The sequence below is a fragment of the Neofelis nebulosa genome, chromosome 12, assembly GCF_028018385.1.
Source record: "Neofelis nebulosa isolate mNeoNeb1 chromosome 12, mNeoNeb1.pri, whole genome shotgun sequence".
NCBI classification, from domain to species: Eukaryota; Metazoa; Chordata; class Mammalia; order Carnivora; family Felidae; genus Neofelis; species Neofelis nebulosa.
In genome coordinates, this window is record NC_080793.1 from 3,042,006 (window position 1) to 3,069,539 (window position 27,534).

The 27,534-nt window shown below is 64.0% G+C and overlaps 1 long non-coding RNA gene across 1 annotated transcript; it reads left to right on the plus strand.

Moving 5' to 3' along the window:
• Positions 1–1,881: 1,881 nt before the first annotated feature.
• Positions 1,882–14,449, plus strand: LOC131491114 (uncharacterized). The gene is made up of 2 exons (XR_009251313.1): positions 1,882–2,646; positions 14,316–14,449. It is a non-coding gene; the product is annotated as an uncharacterized LOC131491114 (long non-coding RNA).
• The last annotated feature ends 13,085 nt before the right edge of the window (positions 14,450–27,534 follow it).

Consider the following 27,534-nt stretch of genomic DNA (forward strand, 5'->3'; position numbering starts at 1 on the left):
CAGATAGTTCGGTGACACACAGAACACGGAATGGGTCCCAGGCCGGCTCCTGGCTTTCGAATCAGGACAGTCAATGGGCCACGGGTCTTTTCCAGAGGCGAGGGAAGCAGGACAGGATTCCTTGCTGCGGACTTACTGGGGTGTCTGGCCGGGCGGCCCCGGCTGGGGGGGGCGGGGCACAGAGGAGAAGCGCTCCACGGGGCTCCTCCCCGAAGTTCAGTGTCTGTCGAGCCCGCCGCGAGCCCACCGACTCCGGGGGCACGAATCCGGGCCTGGCCCAGCCCACTCTGCTCTGCCCGCCGGCCGTGCCTTTGGCATCGTGGGCTCCCGGGTCTGGGGGGGGGGGTGGTGCCCTGGGGGTGCAGGGCTGGCTCAGCCCTCGGGGCTCCCCAGTTCAGAGAGCCCCCATTCCAGTGCTTTCCGGGGGTGCCCTGTGGTGTGGGGCTGAGTGCCGGTGACCCTCACGGCGTCCCCAGGTCCTGGCCACCTTTGCCCTGGAGTGGGAGTGAGGGTGACAGCTGACCTCTGTGCCCCCCTGCCCCCGGGTCGGGGCCTCTGCCTGTCCCAGCACCACTAGCCGGGGTCTCCAGACCCCACTCCAGAGCAGGGGTGCTGGAACGTGACAGGAGCTGCACAGGAAAGGATGTCAACCCCCCGTCCTCAAGATTTTAGGGCCTCCCCATGGGTGCTGCCCGCCCCCACCCTGATGGAGCCCAGGCCCCCGACGGAGGGGACCACAGCCCGTCCCAGATAGCCCCGCTGTCTGCAAGGACTTCGCGGCCGGGACAGTGTGCATGGGGAGGGGGGGGGGGTGGCTAGCCTACTGCCGTCTCCGCGTTTCGTCAGAAATGTTTCTTGAAATAAAACCAGAGATGCCCAGTGACGTAGCAAGGACGAGCGGGTGTCCACCCGAAGGGACTCAGGTTCAACCGGACCAGCTGAACTGTGTCAGTCCTGAAAGCCAGGCCCTGCCCTGGGAGCCCACCCAGCAGGGCGTCCCCTGAGCACAGCCCCTGTGGGCCCTTAGGGCCCAAGTAGAAACCCCCCCCTCCCGCCTCCCCCAGCCTCTCCTTCCACCGGACAGGTGGGACCCGGCTGAGGTCCCGGAGGACACGGGGTGTGCGGGCAGAGGGCTCCGGGCCTGCTCGGGGCTGTGGGGCTCAGCCTGGAGCGGGCCCCGAGATGGGAGGGGGTCGGAGCTTGGCTCAGGACACGGGGGTGGGGGGTGGGGGGGCGCGTCTGTCTGGGAAGCGATTCAGCGGTGGCTGCAGCAGAGCCTTGAGTCATGGGCTGGGGCCTCCTGGCCTCTGGGGGGGGTCTGAAGACATTTTTTCCATGGAAAGTAGCCGCTGGCTCTCTGCTCAGCAGGGAGCTCTCTGTCCCCCTCCCACCGCCGGTGGGGGCCTTGGCAGTGTGCTGCTGATTCTCTGTCGGACTTTCCACCGGCCTGGGGTGGGGTGGGAGCACCAGGCAGGGGTCAGACGGGCGGGTTCGGGACCTGGGTCAGCCTGCAGCGAGCGCCTGTCTTCTGAGTCTTTGCTTTACTTTCTGTTTGAGTCGCACTCTGGGGTCAGATGGGACGATGCACTGGGCCCGGCTGGGAGGGGACAGACCCGACTCCTTTGTCAGCTCTTCAAGGGGAAGATGGGGGTGGGGTGGGGGTGGGGAGCTGCAGGAGGTGGAGGGGGGGTGTTCGCCCCCCCCGCAGACCTCCCCACCAGAGCCCAGGGGGAGACGCACCTACCTACTCCGTGGGGTGCCCCCCTGCCCGTTCTGCCCGGGCCCCTTGGCCATAAGCCTGTTAGCAATCCCCCCTGCAGCCCCTTGAGGGCCTCGTCCCCACCCCGGGAAACGCAGGCTTCCCCAGGAGCCCCAGAACTTTCGGTGCTGGCGGGGGGAGGGGCAGAGGGTCTGCAGTGATGACCCATGGCTCAGTGTCACCTCAGAGCAGCTGCTTGTGGCCGAGCTCAGGGGCCTCCCCTCCTCATTCCTGTCGGTGGCATGGGCGGGAGGGGAGGCAGCCGCACGGCAGGTCTCTCACCTGGGTGGGTGGCCTCCTGGCTGGGTGTGGATACAGCCTAGGAAAGACCCAAAGTGGGTTGGTTATCGCAAGTGGTCTTGGCAACGTGGCCCTGGGGCTGCAACGGCAGAAGCTCTGTGACGCTGCTCCCTCCTCCGGGAAGCCCTCTTGAACCATGTCTGCCCGCCTGAGTTGCTTCCTCCTTTAGACTCTGCTGTGGACCACACGGTCTGCCCTTCCTGTGTTCAAGCTTCTGTGAATAGAGAAGTCTCGTGTCTCTGCAGATCTCGGCTCCCGGAGAGCTCCCCATGAGCGCTGGCTGTGTCGGCCGAGGGGCGAGCGGGTGCCAGGCGTGTGGGCCCGTAGAGGGTCCTGGGCTACAGGCTTAGGTGCGACCCCCAGCTACACCACCCACAACCTGCGTGGACATGACCACGTGGCCCGCCGCTCTGAGCCTCAGTTTCCCCTCCTGTGACATGGGATCGTAGTGGCACTGGCCTCCCTGGGTTCCCGGAAGGCTTTCACGGTGACGGATCTCCAGGCGCCTGCAGGCCATCCGGGTCCGAGCCGCCTCCAGAAGGCCCTCTGCCCCCGCCCTGCCCGTGACCCATAGCCCACTGACACTGGTGAGTGTTTGTTTGTTTGTTTTTTAGAGAGGGAGGCTCCTTTAAGGATGCGAATATCCTGTTTCTTCTTGACCCTTTGCCCATTAATTTTAGCATCCCTGGGGGCTCCGGCCTGCAGCGGTCACTGATGCGCACCGACAGCCAACAGTGGGCTCAGGGCCAGGTCTGTCTTGTCCCCTATGGAGGTCCTGGGCAGCTCCCAAGGGCAGCGGCTGTATTTGCCACAAGGCAGCAGGACGGGAGGATAAGGGCTCTCTGGGCCAGGACAGGGAGAACCCGGCCGTGCCCTCCTCGGCTCTCTGACCTTAGGTAACGACAGACCTTTCCTCTGCCTCAGTTTCCCCATCTGTGCCACAGGGCCAGCTTCTACCTCAGAGGGCTCTGGTGAGGGGTCTGCGAGCTGTTGAATGCGAACACGGCCGGGGCCAGGCCGCGAGCCGCCCGGGGGAGGGGCGGCCGGTGGCGGTGGTCCTTCTCCGGGCTGTGACGACTTCCCGCTGCGGCCACCTGCCTTGTCGTTCTCTCCCGAAGGCCGCGAGGGCTTGCGGGGCAAGTCCTTCAGAATCCCGCAGAATAAGCTCTCGCTCTGCCGACTGGGGAAACGGAGGCCTGCGGAAGTCACAGCCAGAGAATTCACCCTCCCCGCGGTGGCTGCCTAGTCCGCCTCCGAGTATGGGCCTCAGGGGCCTGGAGATGGCAGGAAAGGGACACTCCGCGTCGCCGGGGTGATTGGAAGCGAGTTCACCGAGGTCGCCGTGTGCAAAGACGGGGGTTGGTGCCCGGGAACCTCCGGGACTCGCGCAGGGCGGGGCCGGGAGCAGTGGGGAGCCAAGGGTGGGACGGGGCCCAAGGGGGGGTCCTCTGACCGGCGGAGCCAGCGGGCCGCTGGAGGGCAGCCGGGGCCCCTGGGGCCCAGAGCCGGCGGGGGGAGACGGTGCTCAGTGGGTCGGGAGGGGACACCCAGGTCACCGAAGGTAGGACTTCCAGAAACAGGTGCCCCATGTTTGAGAACTCACTTTAGGACATTCAGGTGGTGCTGAGTCAGCCGTGGCCCCCACCCTTGGCTTCCCTGAGTCCAAAGTTGGAAGGCCCTCTGCACCGGTGGCAAGGCTCCGTCTCACATACCTTCTGTGGCTCCCTGTCACCGGCCGTGGAGAGCCCCAGCACCGGGCCGGAGGAGTCAGGGCCATGGCTTCCCCCAACACCTGCCTCCAGGCTGCCCGGGGCTCTGGGGACAGGCCGTTTCTTCACCTGTGGGCGGGGTCCTGCTACTCGGGGAAGTGCCATGGTCCCCCGCCGGCCCAGAGCGCCTTCCTCAGCACGCCGCGTCCGGGACTGGGGCCGTCCCGTGCAGGGGAGGACGTGGCGAGCAGCTGGCCACTGCCATCAGATGCCGGCAGCTGCCCCCACCCTGGTTGTGACAACCACAACTGTCTCGGCCATTGCCACATGTCCCCTGGGGGACGCAGTGGTCCTCCCGCGAGTCAGGCGGGAGTCAGACTGGCTCAGGTGGGCCTCCTCCAGGGAGCCAGGCCACCCTTTGTCCCCATCATGCTCTGCCAGAGGGGGTGCCCGCTGCCTCCCCGACCCCACGCCGGGATGGCGGGGGCCCGCCGGGGGCCCACCGGGGGCCGAATGGGAGAAACCGCCGTGCCTGGGGAGGCGGGCCCGGGTGGGGATCGTCGCCTCCTTTCTTTAGGAAGGAGGGCCGTGGGGGGGCCCGCACAGGGACCCAGCTCACAGCCTCGTGGCCGAAGACCGCATGACCACGGGCCATCTTCCGCGGCTTCTGTGAGCTGGGGACCCGGAAGCGCTTCAGAGGCCGCGTCATCAGAGGGTTCGCCCGGGGCTGGAAGGCCGCTTCGGAGGCGGCTCCGGCGGCCTCCCAACACACGCCGTGGCTCGCACGCGTTCCGGCCCTCAGGTGGCCCACCCGGCACGGCCAGGTGCCGGCAGCGGCTAGACCCACGTGGCTTTCGTGGCACGGCCCCGCGGCCTGTTTTCTCGCACACTGGGCTCCTCTCCTCCACGGACGCCCGTGTCTGATGGGCGGATGGGTCCAGTTGGTGCTCGAACAGCACTGGGCCTCCAGGCCTCCCGGCTTGCCTTCAGCCTGGGCGACTCGCACCCTGGACGGCCCGTGGGGGCCGTTTTCTGGCTTCGGAGGCGTGTTGCAATGCGCTGGTGTCCGTCGAGAGGGACGTGCCTTCCAACCCAGCCTGTGTGGCTTCAGGCACATTACCGAGCTCCCCCAGGCCTCAGTTTCTTCCTCTGTAAACTGGGGATAATGGAACCCCCGCCCCTTCTCCGGCCGGGAGCCGCGCCCGTGGGCATCACCACGACGGCAACTTGCCCCAAGCCGGGGTCTGTGCTCTTGGCCTCTGCCTTCGGAGGGCCGCGCTGGGCCTCGCCGCGGTAGGAGGACCGGGGGGCACGTAGCAGGAGGGTGGAGGCAGGGAAGGGGCACCGGCTTCCCAGGTACAGGCTGCGCTCAGTGGCCGTGGCCGGGGGAAGCCGGAAGCAGGCCCAGCGCCGTGACGCTAGGTTAACATGGGCTGTGGGGCTGGAGGGTGTTCGGTGCCCAGCTACCGGGGAGGGGGAGAGTGAGGGCAGCAGCTCTGAAGCGGGTCCGGGCCGGGGGCTGAGCCATGCCCGGGGTGCCCAGCCAGCCACACCCCCGGGCGGGAGGGTCTTATGAACGCACCGAGCTCGTCACCGGCCCTTGCCGGCTCCTGGGCCGGCTGCTGGCGGCCGGACTCGGGCCCCCTCCTCTTACGGAGACAGACCAGACGGGTGCAGGGCTCCCCCGTTGCATTTTTCTGCCCGAAGACAGCCGGCCGTCTGAAGAGTAAGGGCATCGGGGCGCCTGGGTGGCGCAGTCGGTTAAGCGTCCGACTTCAGCCAGGTCACGATCTCGCGGTCCGTGAGTTCGAGCCCCGCGTCAGGCTCTGGGCTGATGGCTCAGAGCCTGGAGCCTGTTTCCGATTCTGTGTCTCCCTCTCTCTCTGCCCCTCCCCCGTTCATGCTCTGTCTCTCTCTGTCCCAAAAATAAATAAAAAACGTTGAAAAAAAAAAAAAAAAAAAAAAGAGTAAGGGCATCAATTTTGTGCGGCGAGGGGGAAGAAACGCAGCCTTTAAAACAGCTCGACAATAAAAACCCCAGCCAGCAGAATGCCCAGCCTGGCGGGAGGCTCGTGGCGTCGATGCAACCAGGAGACGCTAGTGGCTGAGACGGGGCGGCCTCTGCTGGTCCCGTCCTGGCCCACCTGGCGTCCGTCCACGGGCACGGTGCCCCAGCCCCGCCCCACGCTCCAGAAGGTTCCATATTTGTGCACGTCGCTGGTGAGAGTCCCTCCCGAACATTTCCATACCGATCGCTTTCACTCCCGGTCACTCGATGCCTCCTTCTCATTGAAAAAGTCATAAAAGAAGCTTCAAAAGGAAAGGGCAAGGTTTGCCCTCAAAGCCTGCTTGTCACCTGGCCTCCACTTTGGAAGCTGCGGGCTCCCTGTGGAAGCTGGGTCTGGGGACAACTGCCGCTGTCCTGTTCCTCTCTGTCCCCATGCCCCCCCAGGGGAGGCCACCGTCACCACCCTCCCTCCCCGGGCGGGGAGGAAGGAAATTTCCACGATCGTGGCCTACCCAGAGTGAACACTCATGAGTGGACGGCCTCTCCCCGTGGTCCTGGCCTGGCTGACGTGGGGCCTGGGTGGCCAGCCCGTTCTGGGCCGGCAGCCCTCAGCCCCGGGAGGGGGCCCTGTCGGCAGAGCTCCTGTCCCTCACCGAGAGTTTGAGTCCTGCCGGGGGGACTGTGGGTGCGGCCGAGGATGGCCGGGGGATCCCAGCTACGTCTGATGCTCGCGAGGCCCCGACCCGCGCGGAGGGCGTCGGCGTCTGGGGCTCCGACGGGCCATCGTGGAGCTTCCTGGGGAGGAAGAGAGTCCGGTGGGCCTCTTGCGGGTAGAACGGGGAAGGCTGAGCCGCGGCCTCTGTCCGGGACCCTGTGTCCCGCCGCTGTGTCTTCCTGCCCTCTGCTCTGTTCCGTTCATGTGGCTGGCCTCCCTCGTGCCCAGGCCGTGACCTCTGGGTGCCCTGCGCACCTCTGACGTGTGTCCCTGGCTTCAGTCCCGATGGGCCTGCCTGACACACGACACATGCCCATTCCGGGGCTGGAGCTGGCAGGTGGGGTCACCTGCTGCTGGCCACCCTGGGGCCTCCCTCCGCAGGGCCTGGGCCGGGGGAGGGGCAGGACTGGAGCTGAGCGCCGGGGGGTCATCCACAGTCCTTGGTCTTGCCCTCTCCTGACTGTCAGACCTCCCACCGATTCTCCTGAGGCCTGTTCAGCGTTCCCGAAAGTCACTTGTTTTCCTGTAAGTGCCCTTCTCCCCTCCTCTTCTCTTCTATCCTTGTGAGATGGCAGATAAGCCCCACACTGCCCTTGTGAATCACATTTTTTTCTGTAGCTCCCAAGCTTGTACGTATACAGATAAAAATCTGTCTTTTCTGTCATGAATCTGACTTTGATTGGTTTAATTTGCAGCCCTCCAACTCTGAATCTAAGAGGGTAGGAGGGACTTTTCCCTCCCCGACAGGAGGCCCCCACACGAGCCCGGATGAAGGCAGGGGAGGCAGCCCTGCTCCTGCCCAGGGTGGGGCCTGCTGGCCTCCCTCCCGCTGCTGACCGGGGGCCTGGGTCCCTGTGTCCACCTGTCATCCTGGCGAACTCCTACTCACGCGTCCGAGTCCTTCCCGGGCACAGCCTCCTTTCCTGGATGTGCTGCCAGTCTCTGCTGGCCTCCACGAATCAGGCCCTGGGCCAGGCAGTCGGGGTACAATGAGGTCCTTCACGTCTAGAAGCATCCCGTATTCTCACCTACAGGTGGGCTGCGAGGCTCAGAGAACCCCCGCTGGGCTGCACGCCCCAGGCCAGTCCCCTTCGCTATCCCACAACCCACCTGGGGACCCGCCCCAACTCGGCCATTTGCCCCGAGTTCCAGGCGCGCGCCTCCGCCTCTCCGGGCCTCAGTTTCCCCTCCTGTGCCATGAGAGCCTCAGGCCCAATTACACCAGTTGAGCTGGGCCCCTTCCCGGCCTGGGATGTCGGCACGGGGCCTGGAACCGTCCCCACCGACGCAGTATTGCCATTTAGTGACTGCAGAGCCCGGCTCGTCCAGAGGTGTATTTTGGCCCCAAAAAGAGGCCGTTTGGAGAGGGCAGGCTGGCCTCTCCTGCCCAGTGTCTGGCAGCTGGGAGCCCGGGCTGGCGGGACGCGGGTCAGGCTTGTTTTATGTCAGGGCCCCGGGCCACGGGGGAGGCGACGTTGCCAAAACAACGTTTTAAAACAACTCGGAAAATGTGCAGCCCCACCGCGTTTCCACGGGATTCGTACCCAACCCGCCTCGCTCCCCGGGTGAGGTGGGCGCGGAGCAGGAAGGAGGGAAGGGGGCCCCGCCACGCGGAAAAGACACAGAGAGCTTTGCCCCTCCTTGCCCCTTCCCTCCTCCCTCTCCCCCTCACCCCTCCGTCTCTCTGGGACCCCCCCTCGCCACCCACCCCAGGGCTTCGGAACTTTTCTGTTTCCTTTAGCTCCCCCAGACCACCCCGGGGACTGGGCATAAACCCATTCCGCAGATGGGCGGTCCAGGCGGGGGGTGGGGGCACGGCGGGTCTGACGCACTCGGTGTGAAAGCTGGCAGCTGGACCGGCTGCAGAGCGTGTGGGGCCCGCGCAAAACGGACGGGTAGGGCCCCGTATTCGAGAATGAGTAAGACTTTCCAGAGGGCGACCGCAGAGGACGAACCCGGGTACGGGCCTCCTGAGCGCGGGGCCGTGGGGTCTCAACCTTCCTCCCCTCACACGGCTGTTCAGACCCTGGCCGGCTGGGTGAGCGCGGGGCTGTGGGGAGTCTGGCCCCGGGTCCCGGTCACTGAGCTCTCGCAGAATCCGGGGCCTTCTTCGGCCAGGCTGAGCCCCTGGGGGGCGGGGAACGCAGCTCCCTGCGGCTCTGGGGTTTCGGACGCTAGAGGCAGAGCAGGCCGCTCAAGCAGGGCGCTGGGGGTGGGGGTCCTGCGCTGGGGTGGAGGGCTCCCTCCCCGGGTGGCTCTCATGGCCCAGCCTCGACGGTCTTGAAGAGGGAGGGTCCAGGCCCGGTCCGGAGAGGACCCGGTCCCCCCCAGTTCCCAGCTGGCAAAGGGGGAGTCAGCCCCCACTGCCCGGACCCCCGTGTGGGGCATTTCCGAGGACCCTTGGCCGCACAGACCCTTCGTTTCCACCTGCCACACTCTCCTGCTTTTGTCTCCCCACGTCTAGCACCCGGAACAGGGTCCCCCCTCACACCCCGCTCCGTTCGAGGGTGTGGACGGCTTGTGACGGTTGCCCTGGCTCATCGCGGGCCCCGTTCACCACTGACGGAGTGGTGGACCCTGGCCTCTGTGCCCTCTGTGTCCTCCGTGTGCCCCATGTCTGGGGTGGGAGGTGGCAATCCCCCCTCCCGGGTGAGCTGACAGGTCATGTGACATGCCCAGTGCCCCTCTCCTTCACAGCTGCCCCGCGTGGGGCGTTCGCAGACTCCTGGGGACCAGGGAGGCCAACACAGGGTGCAGGGCCGCACAGGGTCTGCTCGGCGCAGACGCCTTCACCGACGCCATGGGGGATGGGGGCGTCCTCCTGGGTCCTCAAGGCGGAACTCCGGGGGGGAGGACTTATCCACTCTGGAGAGAGCACCCAAGGCCAGCCTCTGAGCCACTCCACGAGGTAAGGCCTAAGCTTGGGGACCCCCTGCCCCTCGCCCTGCTGTGAGCTCCCCCAGGGTGGCCGTCGGCCGGCGCACCTGTCCTCCGTCGAGAGCCTGAGCTGCGGAGGCAGAGCCCCACCCCTGCAGAGCCGGGTGCACAGCTGGTGCTCGGTGCCCGTTAGTGAGAGGACGGCACCTGTGCCCGGGAGCCCCGCAGCTGCGCTTGGGGGGCACGTTCCTGCCTCAGGGCCTTTGCTTCTGCCGGGGCCTCTGCCCAGAGCTCCTCCCCGGTCTTCCCGCGTCTCTCCGTGAGGCTCCGCTCTGGCGTCCGCTTCTGGGCAGGGCCTTCTCCGAGGGGCCGTTCGGGATGTCCCCACGCTCCCCTGCACTCATTCTCCTCCCTGTGTCTTCCTTCCTCCCGCTTGGAGGTGTCTTCCCTCTCTCTGCGCTGGCCCCAAAACAGGCATGAATGTTCCCAGCTGTGGTCCTGGTGCCCCGGGGAAGGCCTAGCACGCGGAGGCATGGATTTGGCCCCAAGAAAAAGCCTGGCCCGGGGCTGGGGAGCCTGCTCCCGCTGGTGGGAGGGACCCTGGCCCCCCCCCGCCCCCCCCCTCCCCCCCGACCAGGCCTGGCTCCCTGGGGTCCTTGCCCCGCCGTCCTGGGAGCAAGGAGGAGCGGGGGGGGGGGGGCAGGGGGGCAGGGTTTTCGAAGGGCCTGAAGGGGTGGAACCCGAGGGCCCGGCTTTGAGGAGCGGGCGCCGCCGGTCCCCTGCCGGGGGCGAGGCTGCTGGCCATGCCGTGGGAGCTGCCACGTGGACACTGCCTTCCCTGTCTCCGTACATGTTCAGGAAGTGGATTTTTTCCTCCTCCTTTTCTGGGCCTCTTCCCGGGGAGGCGGGCCCTGGCCAGGGAGCTGTTTCCTAGTTCCCCCCCACCCCCCACCCCGCTCCGTGGGGCTGGGGCTGAGCTGGGAGCCCACACTGTCCCCTCTCCTCACCAGACGACCCCACCCCCCTGCAAGCCACTCCCCGACTCCGCCCGCCCCTGAGTGTTGTGTGCGCATTTGCCAGCAGGGTTTGGGGACGCAGCCACGGCCAGCTGCCCTTTCAGCCCCCACACATTCCAAGGGCGGGGGTCTACGGAAAGTCCTAGACTCCCGGAGCTTCCTCAGTGCAGAGCAGGGACACACCCGGGACCCGTTAGCCCGCTGCTCGCTCTCTAGGCCTCAGTTTGCCCACCTGTGTAATGGGCAAGGTGGTCCCGGGAGATGCCTGCCCGGTGGTGAAGGGGGTGTAGACGAGGGACCGGCTGCCAGTCTGCCCACATGTCGGCCGTGTAGCTTCAAGCTGTCGCTGCCCGAGACTCAGGTTCCCTGTCTACGCAGCGGGCGCCGACGAAGCCTCGGCCGTGGCCGCTTCCGCCCGCCGATCCAGAGCCCGGTGGCGCGGACTCTGGGGACGTTCTAGAGCTTCCTGGCCCCGGGCCCTGGTGGGAAGCCTCAGCCGGCGGGCGGAAGGGAGCTCGGATCCGGGCTGCGGGTCCAGAGCCCCGGAGGAGGGTGTGGGGCAGGCACACATGGGGACGCACGGGGCCCCCCCGCCGCCTCTCCGTCTCAGCCTCTCGGCTTCTCAGGTGTCGACCCCGCCACAGGCTGTGCTCGGCACGTCTCCGACGGGCTGTGGCCTGGATGCGGCCCGTGGGGAGCCCGGGAGGGCGGAAAGGGTGGGCCCAGCGGATTCCCGGGGCCTGGGCCCCTAAGACACAAAGTGCCCCAGTCCTGGCCGGGCCCCGGAGCCAGGAGTCTGGGGCAGGGAAGCTCTGATGAAATCAGACTCGAGTGTGGGCTGTGCTGACTCTTGGAGTCAGACCCAAGTTGGGGGGTTGGCCGCCCTCCCCAACCTCCCCACCCCCCACCTCCGGCATGGTTTGACTCATCCACCCTCATAAATGTGCTGTCAAGCACCCTCTGGAATGGGAAAGGATTTTAGGTCCTTGTGAAGCTTTATTTAGGAAATACAGAAACCAGGTGGACAAAATTATCTGCAGTCAGGGCTTATGACACTCGTGAAATGCGTTTAAAAATGCCTCGGTGCAGCGTTTGACTCTCCTTTCCAGGGCATGGAAGCGGCTTTGCGCTCACGAGTCCAGGAGCCTTCAAGGCTTCGGATGTGGCTCTCGGTGAGCTTTTACCGCTTTCCTCCAAGGTCGGCAGAAGGAGCCGTGTCACCTCGCGAGAACTGCCGCCGCTCCGTGGGCACAGGTGCTGGAGGGTGCGGCCGGGTTTGGGGTCAGGGTTTCCACGCTGTACCCCGAGGCCGGGCCACCGTGCACCTGCCGGCCGGTGTCAGCTTGTGTCCACGAACCGAGCAGAACCATTCGGCCCCCCAGGTGGGGGGCTCCTCCTCCCTCAGCTGTCTGTGGGACCCCCCCCCCCACCCCCGCCAGGTCACAGAGGAGCCGCTGAGGGATGAGGCAGTGAGGGGCCCGGGCGCCGCTCATCAGCCCTGCCCTCTCGGGACCCTGCCACTTGGAGGAACCGGGGTCCCACCGTCCGGCCCTCAGTCTCCACCGGGCATTGCCTTGCAAAAGGGACACCGTCTCCACCGTGGATGGGCCTCTCCAGAGCCGGGGTCCTCACTGCGTGTCTCCCACCAGGGCCTGCCTGTCTCCCCAGCATCTCTGTGCAGTCAGCCTCTCCCCGGATGTTTCTAGGGCCCTGGCCCCTTGCTCCAGCCCCCTCCGACTCAAACCCCACTTGATGGCCCCTCTTCCCTAAGCCCGGTTATAGGCCCCCACCCAGGGGGAGGGATGCTGTCCCGGGGCTGGGTGGGCTTCACCTGCCGACATGGATGGCTCGGAGCACTGGGGAGAGGGTGTCTCCCTGTGGGTTGTGGTCCCGGGTTCTCCCAACCAGGCCCCTGACCTTGGCCTGCAGGCCGGCCCTGTCGGCTGTTTGGCTGTCTGCCGAGTCCAGCCGCCCTGAATGTCCGGGACCACGGGCTTGGTCCCACACGCTCTCCACCCCCACCTCCCTGCAGGCCCCCTGGCTTTCACACCTGGGGTCCCACTGCCTGCCCCTGGCACTCAGCTGTCCCTTGTCTTTCTCTAGGACATGAGTGGGCTTCAAAATAACCTCGCAGACCCTTGGTCCCTGCCAGATGCACCCCTCCCAGTTCTTCCTGGGGAAGCTGCGGCAGCTGACCCCCCCCCCCCAGGGCTGTTTATGGGCCCCCCCACCCCACCTGGGCAGGCCCCGCCTTCTCCGACCACTGTCTCGGGCTGGGTGTTCTGGAAGCAGACGTGGAGTTTTGGGGGCCAGAGATGTATGAGGGATCCACACTGTGGGGCAGGGGGAAGGGAGGCTGGGGGGGGGAGCGGTTGCTACTGTGGGGGCCCTGTCAGTCCCGGGTGGGGCTGCTGGGATGCCTGGACCTTCAGAGCCCTCCCGCTGCCCCCAAACGCGGGATGCCGGAGAGGGAAGGGCACGGCCTCCCTGCGGCGAGGACGACCAGAGGTGGTGGCAGCTGGCGTGTCCCCAGGCCGCGGGGCCTGCAGAGGCACAGGCCTCAGCCGCGCTCTGGAAGGAAAGCTCTCTCCCGTCCCCCAGGTACGGACGCAGGTGGGTGCGTGAGAAGGGCTCACCCGGACCCCCCGCGATGGAGGGGGAGGTCGGGCTCCGCGACCCGGACGTGTAGCTAAGCTTTACCGCCATTTCCCCAGCGGGCTGGCGGCTCTGTGCAGGCAGGGGGCGCCTGTGGTGTCACTGCGGCCACACTGGGCACGGCTGGTGCATCTAGCCGGGGTGCCTGCCGGTGCTGGGCTCTGATGGCTTCCAGAGCAGCACGGGAGGGGTGCACGCGTGGTCGTCCCCACGCCCCTCCCGCGGGGTTCCCCGCCCGCCCGGACTCGGGGGGCTCCCGTCACGCCCCTTCTGCAGAGTTCCCCACCCGATGGGGACCTGGGACTTCGCTACTGCCTGAGTCCCCAGGGCAAGGGCTGGCAGGAGACCCTGCTGAGAGGCGGAGGGGTGAGCAGGGCGACCCGGGAGGGGTCCTGCCTGCCCCCGGTGGGGTTAAGGGTCCTCCCTTGCGCCCTGCCCACACGCCGGGCGGCCCGGAGTGATGGGTCCGAGCCGGGTGCCGGGTGCAGCTGACAGGGCCTCAGATGCCCTTTCAGGCCTTTGGAGGGAGGAAAAGCTCCTCGTTTTAGTTTGCTCATGGGTTGGCAGGAGGGGTGACCTCAGGCAGTTTATGAAGCAGCAGTAAACCCTGACTGAGCCAGGAACCGGCTTCGGGAAGAGTCAGCGAATGGGTGGGAGCCACTGGTGCTGGCCTGGATGAGGCTCCCTTGGGGCTGGTCTGTCTGCCGGGGTAGGTGGGTCTCCTGGCTGGGCTCTGACTCACCTTGGGGGCGGCGTGACGGGACTCAGTGGCTGGACTCGGAAGGGCGAGTGGCCACGCGGCGGCTGGGCCAGAGGTGCCATCCCCCAGCCGCCCATCCGAGGAGAACTGCCCTGGCTGGGGCCGGTGTCCCTCCGCGGGGCTCTGGGAGGTCGGGGTTACCCCGCACGGCCAAGCTTTTTCACCGTGGAATCCTGTTTTCCGAAGACACACGGGTGTCTGGTGGGAAACATACTGGGAAGTGTTCGGCAGCACTGGTCATTGTCAGAGGAAGGAAGAGAGGATCCGTGGTAGGCGGTTGAGGGAGAGGCATCTAGCCCTCTCTGCAGACCCAGGGGGGATCTGCGACGGACTGAATGTTCGCGCTGCCCCCAGCCCAATTGATATTGTCAAGCCCAACCCCCAAGGCCACTGTATCTGGAGACGGGCCTTTACGGAGGTAATCAAGGTTAGATTCATGTCCTAAGGAGAGACGCGGTCTCTCTCTCTCTCTCTCTCTCTCTCTCTCTCTCTGTCTTCCCTCTCTCCCTGCCACAGGAGCTCACAGCAGGAAGGTGGCCATCCACAAGCCAGGAGGAGAGCTCTCACCAGAAAATGAATCAGTTGGGGCCTCGATCTTGGATTTCCAGCGTCCAGAACCGTGAGAATAAATTGGCTGTTGAAGCCGCCCAGTCTGTGCCGTTCTGTTGCGGCCGCCTGGGCAGGACGGGGCGCCGATGCCCAAGGGCTCAGCGGTGCTAATGCGGCGTGATCAGTGGCTCCAGTGGAGCGGATGTAACACGGAGGCCTCGAGTGGCAGCCAGCAGAGATCAGAGCTGGAGAATCTTCCGATTTCTGGAAACATCCAGAAGGAAAAACGGGTGGCGTTTTCCCCTTGGAACCTGGGTATGTTCCCCGTCACAGAGATCTGGGGCTTTGGGGTTTGACCCTGCCTCCGGTTCACTTGGGAGCCCAGTGGCCCCTGGTATCTGAGTAGGACTTCTAGGTTGCAGCACGATCGCCGAAGGGGCAGTCATTCAAGGTTCCTCAGCACGGCAGGTCCTCCGCCCAGTAGTGCCACGGCGGTTTGAGCACCTCGTGGTGCGTGACCTGGATGCCACACACCGTTACCACTCCCTCGGCAGCCTGAATCGGCACGCACTGATGGCCTCACCGGTCCTGGGGGAGGGGTCTGGGCACGGCTGGGTCCTCTGCTACCGCCAAGGAGTCGACAGGGCCGGGCTCCGGTCTGAAGGCTCGGCTGGGGAAGGGACCAGCTCGCGCGGCTGCTGGGAGCCCCGGGGTCCCTGAGGGTTGTCACAGGAAGGCTTCAGCTTCTTGCCGGCTCTCACCAGAGGCCGCCTTTCATCCCTTGCTGGTTGTTCCAAAGCCACCCCCACGTCTCCAGCTATTTGCAAAGACGGCCCCCACTTCTGGGTACCAACCCCCCCTCCCTTAGCTGGGGGGGGGGGACGGCAGTATTACCACGGACTTAGTGGCTTAGAACCACACCCAACTATCACCTCACAGTCTCTGTGGGTTGGGGGTCTGGACAGGGCACAGCCGGTCCTCTGCTCAGGGGTCTCCAAGGCGGCCACCCAGGTGCCTGCTGAGTCTGGGGTCTCATCTGGAGGCTCGGCGGGGGAGGGCTGTTGGCAGGACTCAGTCCCTTGTGGCGTGGGACGGAGAGGTTCCATTTCCCCCCGCTGGAGGCCAGTCTCAGCGCCCAGGTGGTGTTAGCCAAAGGCCGCCTGGAATTCATCGCCTCCCCACCTTCTTCGGCCAAGCCAGCCAGAGACAGACAGGACAGTCCTACGTAACCTGGCCACGGAAGGGACGCGCCCTCACCTTTGCCACAGTCTCTTGGTTAAAAGCCACTCGCGGGTCCCGCCCACGCTCAGGGAGGGGTTTATCCAAGCGCATCCGTTCTAGAAGGTGCGAGATTGGGGGCCATCCTAAACTCGTGCTCCACAGGGAGCGCTCACTCGCAAACTGGCTACCCTGGTTTCGGCCCTCAGATCCATCCTGCCCCGTGGTCTGGAGGGTCCGGAGAGCCCAGCTCTAGGGGCCACCTGTTGGGTTTGGCTGGTGGGAAGTGTTGGCAGGAGATCAAGGAAGAAGAGAGGGAGGTGGCCCCTCATTTCTCCCGCCCCCACCCTGCTGCCCCGTCCTGGCGCCCTTTAGGGCTGCCGCTCGTCCGGAGGCCCCTCCTCACGCCCCCAAACTCCGGGGCTCTGGTCCCGATGCTCCGGCAGATGCGGAGATGGCAAAGGCTTCCCTCTGTAGTCACCGGCCTCAAGCTCTTTCATCTGGGCCCTGGGGTTTCATCATCTGTGTCCCGCCCTGACCAGCCCGCCTCCTTCCAACGCTGGCCATCGTGTCCCGGGTGGCCCACATTGGAAAGTTCTCGCCCGGAGTGTGCTAGCCGTCTTCGGTTTTTGCGGCTCTCATCTCTCCTCTTGTACAAGGTTGCACTTCTGCCCCTTCGGCCACAGAGATGGGACTGAAATTAAATAACGGTCTGGGGGGTGTCTTCTCAACTTAACACTGAGCTCCCTGAGGCAATGACCTGTGCTTCCTCTGAGCCCGGCTCGGGGCCCCACGCATGGCGGGCTTGTGGATACCTTCTGAGGCTGGAGAGACTCCCTTTCCTCACCTCTCATGAGAGGGAAACTGAGGCTCACGGGGGAAAGACCGCCGGCCAAGTCTGCCCAGCAAAGGGCAGTGGGCTTGGGGCTGCTGCCCGACGTCCGACTCGGCATTGCCGCCCCAGGTGCCCCAGAGGAAGACGGAGGAAGAGGCCAAAGAACAGGGGCACGTGGCCCCGGGGACAGGGACAGCGGGCCCGGGTGGGGCTGGTGCGGCAGGGGAAGATGCCCACACACACGAGCCCTCGCCCTTGGCTTCTGCAGGGAATTTCCTTCTCTGTCATGGAGGCGGAGACTGGCATCCTGAAATTTAAATCAAGTTCATTTTACATGCCAGTGAGTCATATGCAGCCCCTGGAACTTCCGGTCTCCCTCCCCAGGGACCTCATGAGCTGGTGCAGCCCCGGCCTGATCCTGGGCTCGAGGAGAAGGCAGGGCTCACCCTCCAAAGCAGTACCTGCCGAGGACCCAGCAGGCCCCAGGCCCCCGAGGGCATGACCTTGGGCTCACCGGGAGGGAGGCCAGGGACGAACACTTCCTTCCGGAGCTGGGCCTTGTCGGGTGGGACGATGGCAAACGTCCCATTTCCCAGCTGCTAAGGGTCAGCCAAAGCTGCTGTTTCTGTATCTGTCAGAGGGGAGCAAAGTTCCGGTTCTGTGTGGCTCACCGGATGGTAAGAAACGGCGGTGGTGGGATGGCGTCTGGAGGCTCAACGAGGTGAGGGGGAGGGGCCCGTACCCACAGGTAGGATCCACGAGCGATGTGGCCCCGGGGCTGGTGCCCTGCTGGTGGCCCCGCGGGACACCGTTTGGCCTTGCCTGTTAAAGCTGAACACACCCACGTGCTCTGACCTGGCAGCGCCTCTCCTCGGGGGGTGCACGCGTGCGCCCCAAGAGATGTGCACAGACATGCTTGCACGATGCCGAGGCGGCCCGGCCCGGGGAAACAGCCCACCTGTCCCTCGGCAGGAGGATGGGTAAGCAGACCGTGGCGTGCCCGCATCAGCAACGAAAATAAATGATCTTCAGCGATGGAGAGGCCCCGCGGACGTCCAGCGTGAGGCACAGGGGAGCCTAGACTCCAGGAGGACACGAGGAGCCGGCGCTGTTCCCACCCGGCGGGAGATGCGGCCACACGGAGCCGTGGGGTCCGGGGATGCACGCGGGGCGGGGGATGGGAGGTAAGAGGCCCACGCGTGCAGAACTGAGGCCGGGGCCAACCCTGGGAAGACCGCCGGCACGCGTCGGGGGAACACGGCGGTTTCAGAACGACGGGTAGGGTTTTACTTCTTAACCTGGGTGGTGGGCACGGGAATGCGGGTTTCGTTATTTGCTGTGACACGAGACACGCCTCTGTCAGAAGCTTCTGTCGGTCTGGCACACGGGGAGCAAGTACAGAACCGTCTCCCAGGAGCCCAGACACTTCCCAACACGCCTTTGCGCCTGGTGGCGGGGTGGGAGGGGGGCCTGTGGCCGAGGTCAGGCCAAGGGAATGTGGGTGATGCACGTACACACGCCCCCTGGGCCCCAGTCTGTAGACCCTCCCACGCAACCCTCCCCCCCCCACCGACGCTCTCCCTTCCCTCACTAACTGGACACCGATGCCCACGGTGCCTCTGGGAAACCACAGGTCCAGGACGGCAGAGCCCCCGTCTGCCCTGAACAACTACCCCGCCTGGAATCTAGGCCACCTGCCCCCCGTGATCATTGGCTGTTACAGGAACAAGAAGCAAACTGTTATTTTCTCAAGCCACTGAGATCTGGGCTTTATGTATGACAGCAGGGGTCACAAACTACGGCCTGGGGGCCACACCGGGCCTGTCACCTGCTTGTGCGTCGGCCCGAGTTAAAAACGGCTTTTACGTTTTTCTGGGACTATATTGTAATTAGTTACATACCTGCCTACCTAACATCTTCCTTTTCGCCTCTTGGCTCATACGGCTCAAGAAACTTCCTCTCTGGTTCGTCAAGGAAAAGTCCGTGACGTCCAGCATGATGGTCTCAGGCAGGGTCCCTCGAAAGCAGCCTCTGAGACCTGGATTCGAGTGCAACCCGTTTGTTCACCTGGGGGCGACCCCAGGAAGCCTCGAGAGGGAAGTGGGGACGTCTATCAAGCGGATTACTGCCGTGAGACACTGGGGCGCAGGCCGTGGGGGGACATGAGCATCTCAGAGCGTCCCGCGTGGGCGGCGAGGAAGCTGGGCATCACCCACCACTCCCATCGGGCGCTGGCTGAGGCCGCCTCTGGGCCGTCAGCCACCTGGCACGTTCGGTCCTCCCCGTGCTACAGGCTGGGCTTGACGCTAAGGAAGTCAGGAGAAAATCCAGGAGTGTTGGGTCAGGGGGGCCTTGGGGACAGATGGCACTGGCGAGAGCTACCTTAACAGATACACCTCTGCTTGACAGATGAGGAGACAGGCTTAGAAGGTTAAGACATACGCTCAAGGTTGTAAAGGCAGAAAGAAATCGACAGCGAGGCCAGCCGATTGCCCCTCGGGGTCTCGGGCCCCGCGCCCTCTCGCCCTGTCCCAGCTCCTCTTGCCGCATCAGGGACCAGTGGTCTCAAGGCGCATCTGTGGCTCTGGCACTAGAGATCACATCAGGGCCTGGCCCAGTACTTCGGCTCCTTCAAAGCTGAGACACGTATCATTGCTTCGGGATTACAATTCACTGGCCTAAGACTTTATTAAAACTCTGCTCAGACCCAGGGCCCAGAGCCTAATCAGTCCCAGATGCTCAGGGGAGGCCTTCAGATGTGGATTTTCCACGGAAGGCCGGGGTGATTTCAGCGCCGCACCAAAGCTGGGCCGGTATGGTGGGTGTGAGGGTCACATTCCCACACACTCCTCGGTTCTGGAATTAACTTCTCAGTCCGTGGTCCTGTGGGCTGGAGAGTTTACCCAGGGATAATAACCATGGACTCATGAAATCATAGGATTCCTGGGGTTGGGTGGGGCCACTAAGCACCCTCTGCCCCACCTCCTCAGTGGACAGAGGGAGACAGTGGCGGCCCAGGGAGGCGACGGCATGACAGTCTCAAAGCAGCTTCGTGGTAGAGTTGAGACGTATTTGCCACGGGGAGTCAACCACCACCGCTCCTGATGCCCCCTTCAGGGCCTCTGGCCCCCTCTCTAGGTCGCAGAGGTTGGGAGGAGCCCAGGGCTGCCACGTGCCTGGGGGGCAGGGTTCTGGAGTAGAGGGAGGGGCTGGGCCTGGGTGAGTGCTCCTGGGGACATGAGAAGGACCAGTGCAGCGGCCCTGTTCTGCCTCGGAGGTCCTCTTAGGTACCAGGACATGAATTTGTCCGCGGCTGGGTCTTCCTTCTCTGCACACCCGGGCCTGGCCTCTGCCACCTTCCGGGAGGTTCCCTCCAGGACCACCTCTCTGCCCGCTCCTTCAAAACAGCTTTTTCTCTGCAGAGTGCCTGCTCACTGGCGACAACTCAAACAGTAACGCCAAGGTCACGACGGAGGGAAAACGGCCCCGACCTGACTACCCCAAAGAAAGCTCCGCCTGGACAGCAGGGCCTGGACGAGCCACGGCCGTGTGCCCACCAGCGGCTGGACCGCCAAGTGGCTCCCCGCGGCAGGGGGTCTCAGAGCCCCGCCCTCCCCGCAGGCCGGAACTTGGCCACGTGCAGGAGGGGGCTGGAGTGTCCCCTGTCCCCGGCCGGCCCGCTGTGTGCGGGGCGCCGGCACCTGGAGCGCCTCCAGGTCTGGGTTCGAGCCGCAGCCGTGGGCCCCGACGGGCTCTGCGGGGCGGGCATCGGCCGGGGGGGGGGGGGGAGCACCCTTCCTCTGCGAGGAGGGGTGAGGGGCAGGGCCGAAGGGGGGCCGTTCCTAGCTGTCCTAGCCCGGCGCCTTTGAGCACCCCCAACGTGCTGCGACGCCACCAACGCGGCAAGCTGTCTTCTCCGAAGCGCTGCGGGCGGCTTCGACGCCCCCGCGAGCCCGGCTTGGGGGTGTGCGTCTCGCTCGCTGCCACCCGATGCCTGTCTCAGGACACGCTGGCCTCCGGGAAGGCGACCCCCTGCTCTGCACCTCCCCACGGGGCACCCGGCAGCTCTCCCGCTTTGTCTCCGGCCTTCAGTCACCGCGGGCGGGGGCTGCCGCACGACACCCCCGCCGCCTCGGGCGGCCCGCAGCGGGCATGGCGGCGCCCGCGCCTTAGACCACCTCGACCCGGAAGTGCTTCGCGGCACTTCCCTTTACCTTCCATTGGCGAGGCCTGGTCACGTGGGGGCGCGCGGCCGCAAGGGAGGCTGGGAAACGGCCCGGCCCAGCCGTGGCTTCCAGGCACGGCTCTGGGCGGCGCCCGGGGTGTCGGGCGCTCCCTGGGCCGCTGGGCGGCCGCACCGCAGGCCCGGGGCCTCCGCGCCCCCAGGGCCGGGAGCACCTCTCTGGGGGGACCTGAGCCACCCGGCGTTTTGTGCTGATGTTATGGTTACCTGATGGGAATTGAGGACACCTGCGGGCCGCCTTCCATCCCGGTGCCAGACGAGGGGCGGCGGGACACCTGGCCACGTGCCAGTGTGACTCTTGGCCCGACCGAGGGTGAGCCCCCCTCCACCCCCACCCCCCCTGCCGCCTCCCCTCAGCAGCTGCCTCTCCTGCGTTTGTTTCCGCGGGATCGGGGAAGCAGAGGCATCTGTCTGGCCGACGCGGGAGGAAATGCCCCAAGAGGGGGCGGATTCTGAGCATCAGTGTCACTATCCACAGGCCCGTGGCCGACCTGGCTGACTGGCCACTGAGGCCAGAGGAGCCTCAGAGTCGTTGTAAACCTAACGCCTTAGGTGAAAATCAGTAAAGGCCAACGAAATGAGAACAGCAAAGGCCGGTTATTCGCGGCTGGCGGTAGCGGGAGGGTCAGGTATCATTACTTTCATTCTGGCAGGGACCCGGAGGCAGGCAGAGGGCCAGGAAAACTTTGTAGTGGAGCAAAGGGAAGGCACGGGGAGACTGTAGGTGGGCTAGCCAGACGCGGCATCCTCTGGGGTTGCTCAGGCGTGCGTACTTGATTTTCTCTGGTGGGTCCTAAGTTGGAAGCGAGGGCAGAAATGAAGGAAGCGACCAGGTATTAATCAAGTCCATGCTGGGCCTGTTGTCGCAGGGTGTGTTTGCTGTCCTGAGTTGTTGCTGGAGATAGTAGGACTTCCTGCAGCTGTGATCTGCCCGGGTGGCCTTTCCTGGGCTGGTTACTCGAGACCGCGGATGGTTTCCTGGCTAGCCGTGGGGTGGACATTGTGGGGGGGGCGGGGGTGGATATAAGGACACACCATAGAGTCCTGCTGTCGATGTGCTGATAGTGCGGCTGTGAAGAGGTGACTGAGCCCTGCACGCGGGGAACCCGCTCTATCCTAGTGTGACCCTTCCCGAAGGAAATAAGGTGTCAAGAGAACATCCCATGGTGAAAGTTGAGGGGGCAGTATGACGATGAGAAGACCCCAGTCTCTCGAGCCATCAGCCTGGGTTCAAATCAAACCCTGCTGCCTCACGTCAGGTCGGCTCTTAGATCCTGTGTTCCCCGTGGAAGGTAGGCGGTGCCCCGACTTGCAGGTTTGGGGGGGTGGTTTATAGGAGATCAGTGATATGAAGAACATAGTGTATGGTAGGTGCTGGGATCGGTTTCCTTATGTTGATAACTGGTTTTCCTACTTGGGGTTCCAGAATCTCAGCCGTAACAGCTAGGGGGTGTCTGCAGCTACTGTTAGGTACCAGTGCCTAATACCACGGCAAGGAGCCGTCCTCTCGGGATTTCAGGGAGGCTAGCAAAGTTGCAAATGGCTGAGCCCATTCTTTTTTTTTTTTTTTATTGAAAAAAAATTTTTTTTTAACGTTTATTTATTTTTGAGACAGAGAGAGACAGAGCATGAACGGGGGAAGGGCAGAGAGAGAGGGAGACACAGAATCGGAAGCAGGCTCCAGGCTCCGAGCCATCAGCCCAGAGCCCGACGCGGGGCTCGCACTCACGGACCGCGAGATCGTGACCCGGGCTGAAGTCGGACGCTCAACCGACTGAGCCACCCAGGCGCCCCCCGAGCCCATTCTTTAGCATGAAACCTGGGGAGGACACGGTGAAGTCAGCGTAGACGTGGCGACAGCCAGCGTGTAGAAGAGACAGCCAGCAGGGACCTGAGAGTAAACGTCAGCTCCTTCTCACCAAGGAATTTTGGGCTCCGCTGGCCAATGTTGTGGAGGACAGGCCTCTGCTCTGGGTCCTCCTCTTCCACATGAGTGGTCCTGAGGGAGTAGTTCGGGGATCAGTCGGTCTGCGCCCAGATCCCGACTCCAGCACCTGGGGTCCTGGACAAGTTACTGACCCTCCGGAACCTCCCGTTTGTGAAATCGGGGCGATGCCTGTTGCCTACCCTGTTGGGTCGTTGGGAGGAACCCATGAGCGAATAGGGGAACAGCACGTAGCCTGGGACCCGGCCAGGGTGGCCGCTCGGCAAGGATGCCCCGGGATCGGACCGTAAGGACAGGCAAGAGTCTGCCTTGTTACTATGTTTCTGCGAGTGTGGAGCTGCCCTGGCCGGGTCTGGCCTGTGTGGGCCAGGGAGGTGGGCTCTTTGAGCTTATCTCAGTCAGGACTCACTGGCAGAATCTCCCAGGAGAGCATTCGTGTCTCGTTGCCTCCTCCAGTAAGCATTGCCGAGATAGCAGTTGCCTCTTTGGCCTGTTGTTGGGGAGTCGCTTTGAGGCTCCATGATTCTTCTCGTTTGCAGGCTTCGTCCCTGGGTCTGTGTTCCCTCCGTGGATGAAGAAGGGGCTTCATTATATTCTGAGCTGAAAACAGGCTCCTGTAGCCAGAAATGTGGCCCCCCGGGCAGCAACCACAAGGGCTGACATTTACAGGGCCCAGAGCCTGGTGTATGGCAGGTACGTAACAGAGTCATTCACAAACACCGTGTGCCTAGGATGTGGTAGGAAGCGAAAATGTTGAGTCCACAAGATAAGAGTGTTTTTTTTTTCCCCATTGGTAGTTGAGGGAGCGGGGGAGTCAGTGGGCTACGGAGGAGCAGAGCGGGAGCCGTGATCCGAACCCCCCTCTAGCTCCGGGGAAACCCACCTAACCGCTCAGATGCCCTGAGTAATTTTGTGGCAGTTGGTTCGCTCTCCCGATGACTGAGCAGGAGGATGGATCATTGCTGACTGTACAATTCTGCACAGGCCCTCAGAGTCAGGAAAATGGGTGTCATGGAAGGTGGCGGAGAAGGTGGATTTTCTCGAAAGGCTGATTGAGGTCTTCCCGCCTGGCCGTGTCAGAGATGCTCCTGGGGCCCAGGTGCATGAGGCTGAGAGCCCAGAGGTCTGGGCCCCGACCAAAGCCCCCAACCGGTCAGGGAAGAGATGGCTGTCTCCAGCCCTCTGGCGAAGGCCTATGGGGCCAAGGAGCCCAGATCTGCCCCTGAGGAATTTCACCAGGAGTGTCGGGAGCACATGAGTTTCAGGAGAGCCTGTTCACGCCCTGCCCGGCATCTGCTACAGATTACGGATCAGTGAGTTCACCCCCGAGGCCCCTAGCTTTACTGGTTTGCGTGTCAGTGGACAGGATTAAGGCGAGTTCCAGGGTTTTATGCAATCTTTCAGATAAGAAGTCCAGTTGGGGTTTTGAGCAGAATTCTTTGTGCTCCGAAGCATTCCTGAGAGTCCCGAGTCGCGGTGAAGCCCGGGCTTCCCGTGCGTGCTGCGTGCCACGGCCGGGTGGGGCGCTGGTGGAGGAACCAGGCGCCCAGCCCGGATGGCATTTCACTCACTCGCTCCTTCGTTCGTTCGTTCATTCATTCGTTCACTCACTGAGCAGGTGGCCACTGGGTTCCTGCTCTGGGCCGGTACCTTGCTCGGTGCCGAGAACAAAACCCCCCTGCCTGTCACCATCCCAGAGGAGCGGGCCGAGCATGTAGAGGAGAAGAGAGATTTAGCCGAGTAACCTGAGAACTAAGTGTAATTGCCAAGGGGACAGGTGCCGAGTGGCAGGTGCCCGGTACCATTGGAAGAAGTAACGGGGCCAGAACTTGTCTCGGGGGCCAGAGGGGGCTTCCTGGAGGAAGTGGGGTTGGAGTCAGCTTTTGACGGGTCAGTAGAAGCTGGTGAGGTGAAGGACCAGGGTCACACAGCCTTCCAGGGAGAAGGGGGTCCGTGCCTGGTGATGGGCTGGCTCTAAGTTCTCTGGGAAGGTCCGGTGTGGAGCCTCTCCTTGGCACGTGAGCCAAATGTGCCGTGACCGGGGTTGCCACCCCATCGAGTGGTTAATTCTGGGAATCGAGGGGTGCCAACCAGTCACCCTTTTCCTTCTCCTTTCCAGACATGGCCGCCACCTTCCTGTCGGGGACAGCCTGCAGAGTCCTTAGCTCGTCAAAGATTGGCTTTCCAACGAAGCAGACCTCGAGACAAAGATTTGGATGTGAGTACTTTGCTCTGGAGGTGATCCTGGGACTGAGTGTGAGGCGGGCGGGTGTAGGAGGTGGACGGAGCTCGGCCTGCTGGGCGCTCTCTGCTGGGTGCTTGGTAACACGGGGGACTTAGCCCTTCCCATCCCGTACCACCTGGGGGTCATTCCGGCGGCTTTCTGTCCTCCATACTCATGGACAGAGCAGCCCCCACAGCAGAGGAAGGCCCGCAGGAGGCAGGGGTCCTTATGGGACCGGGTACAGGCAGCCTCGGGCATGCAGGCAGGGCTCCAGCCTGGTGCCGTGCGCCCCTCAAAGCCCCCGAAGCCTCTCGTTGAGCCCATCTTGTCCTGTCCTCCGTCTGCTGGCCCCCACGACAAGACAGTAGCACCCCCGTAATTCTGAAAGCTGCTGGATGAGCTGCTACCCCCGGGCCGCCCGCACGGGCGCTTCTGCGGGCCGGCCTGCTGTGCGGGGGGTCGGGGGAGGGTGGCGCGGGCTCCATGCTGCGGGCTCGGCCTTTCTGCTCGCTCTGCCCCGGCCGGGCCCTGGCTGCCGTGATTGTCCATTTACCCTGATCCCTGGGACCCAGGGCCTCGCCTCCCTGCACACCGCGCCCCCCTCAACCTGCTGGTCCCAGAGCAGCGGCCCCGGCCTCTCGTGGAGAGCGGGGGCGGAGGGTGGGCAGGGGGGACGCAGAAGCCGCTTTCTGTGCGTGCCTGTCCGCTGCGGTGAGGAGCCCGTGGGACCAGGCACTGGGCTGTAGCACTGGGTTCGGTGGGGCTTTTGTTAACCTTCTTTCCTGGGGACCAGGGCCTCTGATCCCACGGAATGCAACGTTGTGGGGCCGGGAGCCCGAGTCCCTGAGCGGACCCTGGGGCCGAGGCGAGAAGGATCGTCTGACCTCCATGCCCTCGTTCCCGGGCCCGTGTCTCCACTTCCTGGATTAGAGCACTGCCTGATGGACAAAAATATCTGCTATACCTCGGAGGACGGAGGTTCAGAATAGGTATCGAATGGTTTCCTGTCTTTTATCTGATGTATTTTTTAAACCGGGTTGAAGTTCACGTAGCATACGGTTGCACGTTTTAAAGCGAGCGGGTCAGTGGCGCTTAGCGTGTTCGTGGTGTTGTGTGACGGCCACGCCTGGTCCCGAAACACGCCCCTCCCACTCCCAGAAGAGCCCCTGGAGCCACCACACTGCCGCGCCCATCCCTCCTCCCAGCTCCAGTCTGCTTTCTGTCTCTGTGGGTTTAGCGTATGCCCATACTGTATGTGTGCGGGGGTGTGCAACGTGTGGTCTTTCGTGCCTGGCTTCTTTCACTCGAGGTCCGTCCACGTCGTGGAATGCACCGGAACCTCATGCCCTTTTAAGGACAAACACTGCTCTGTTGTTGAGGGAGCACATCTGTTTATCCGTCCACCCGTCGCCGGACGCTTGGGCCGTCTCCCCTTTTGGGTCTCACGCGCTGTCTCTCCAGGGACGGCGTCCTACCTCCACACAGGTCATGGCCAAGCCCAGGCATTGAGGAGCCTTTCTCTCAGGCTGGTAGGTTTGTTTGAGGTGGACGTGTGTAGGAGACAGGACCAGCAGGTCCCAGGGTCCCGGTCCTTTGGTCACCCCTTCCCTGTCATGGGGGTCTGTTGGCCCGAGGTGACATCTCATGGGATTCTGTGTCGGCAGATGAGATACCCTGGGAGCCCTTGGCAAGTGTGGTTGGCGGAGGCCGTGGGGACGGGGAAGGCAAAGCCTGAACACTGATCGGTAGGGGATGGTAAATCGCCCCCGAGGAGGGAAGGTCTGATGGGTTCTGATGTACTCACCTCAGCATCAGGATGCTGGTTGGCAGCTGGAGGGGCGGCACCCTGGCCAGGGCTTAGGGTCGGTCCCCACCACGCCCCCTGCGTAGAACCTCCAGCTTCACCGCCACCCCGCTCTGTTCGCGTGCTGCTTGTTCAAGGACAGTGGGGAACAGACGGGGCTGGCCCTCACTGTGCCGGCGTCCTATTCTCCTGGCCATGTTCACGCCGGTGCCCTCACAGGCCATCATGTGTAGGGGTGGGGGATGGTGAACAACCGTTCACACATCGGGAGCCCACCCGTCCCCAGGACCTCCTGGGGTCTGACCTGATCCTGCCCTTCTGGGCTGTTCGCCCCTGCCTTGGAGTCGCCGTGTCCCCCAGTCCCCCACCACTTCTGCCTTCCCATGAAGTTGATGACGTGTCCCTGTTGAAGCTCTGCCTCGTGGGACCACACCCGAGCGAGTGGGGCTGAAGCGAGGTGGGTGCCGCGGTCCCACATGCGCCAGTGGAGGGCGGCCCGTGGGCGGGCTCACTGGGAAATTACATGTTAGGGGAACACGAGCCGAGTGTGGAAAATGAAGGCGAGCGGCCCGGCCGCGGAGTAGATGTAGGAGACGCTTAACTACCACCGCGGTCGTGTCATTTGTTGAGTGGTGCAAACCCACAACTATTTTTTTATTGTTTGGTAATGCTTTAAAAATTTTGCAGTAAACCCTTTCAGCAGCCGTGAGCAGAAAAAGCTGAAAGTCATGCTTCATAAAAGTACCAGATTGTTATTTCTTTTTCTTAAGACAGTGGACGGTGCACGTTTATTTGTACAAAACGGATGTTGGTGTGACGTCCAACCCGGGGCAGCCGCGACAGAACCGGGGGCGCGGGGACCAGGGGCAGGGCCAGCCGGTCGCAGAGGTGGTCACCGAGAAGCCTGGAGTCGCCGG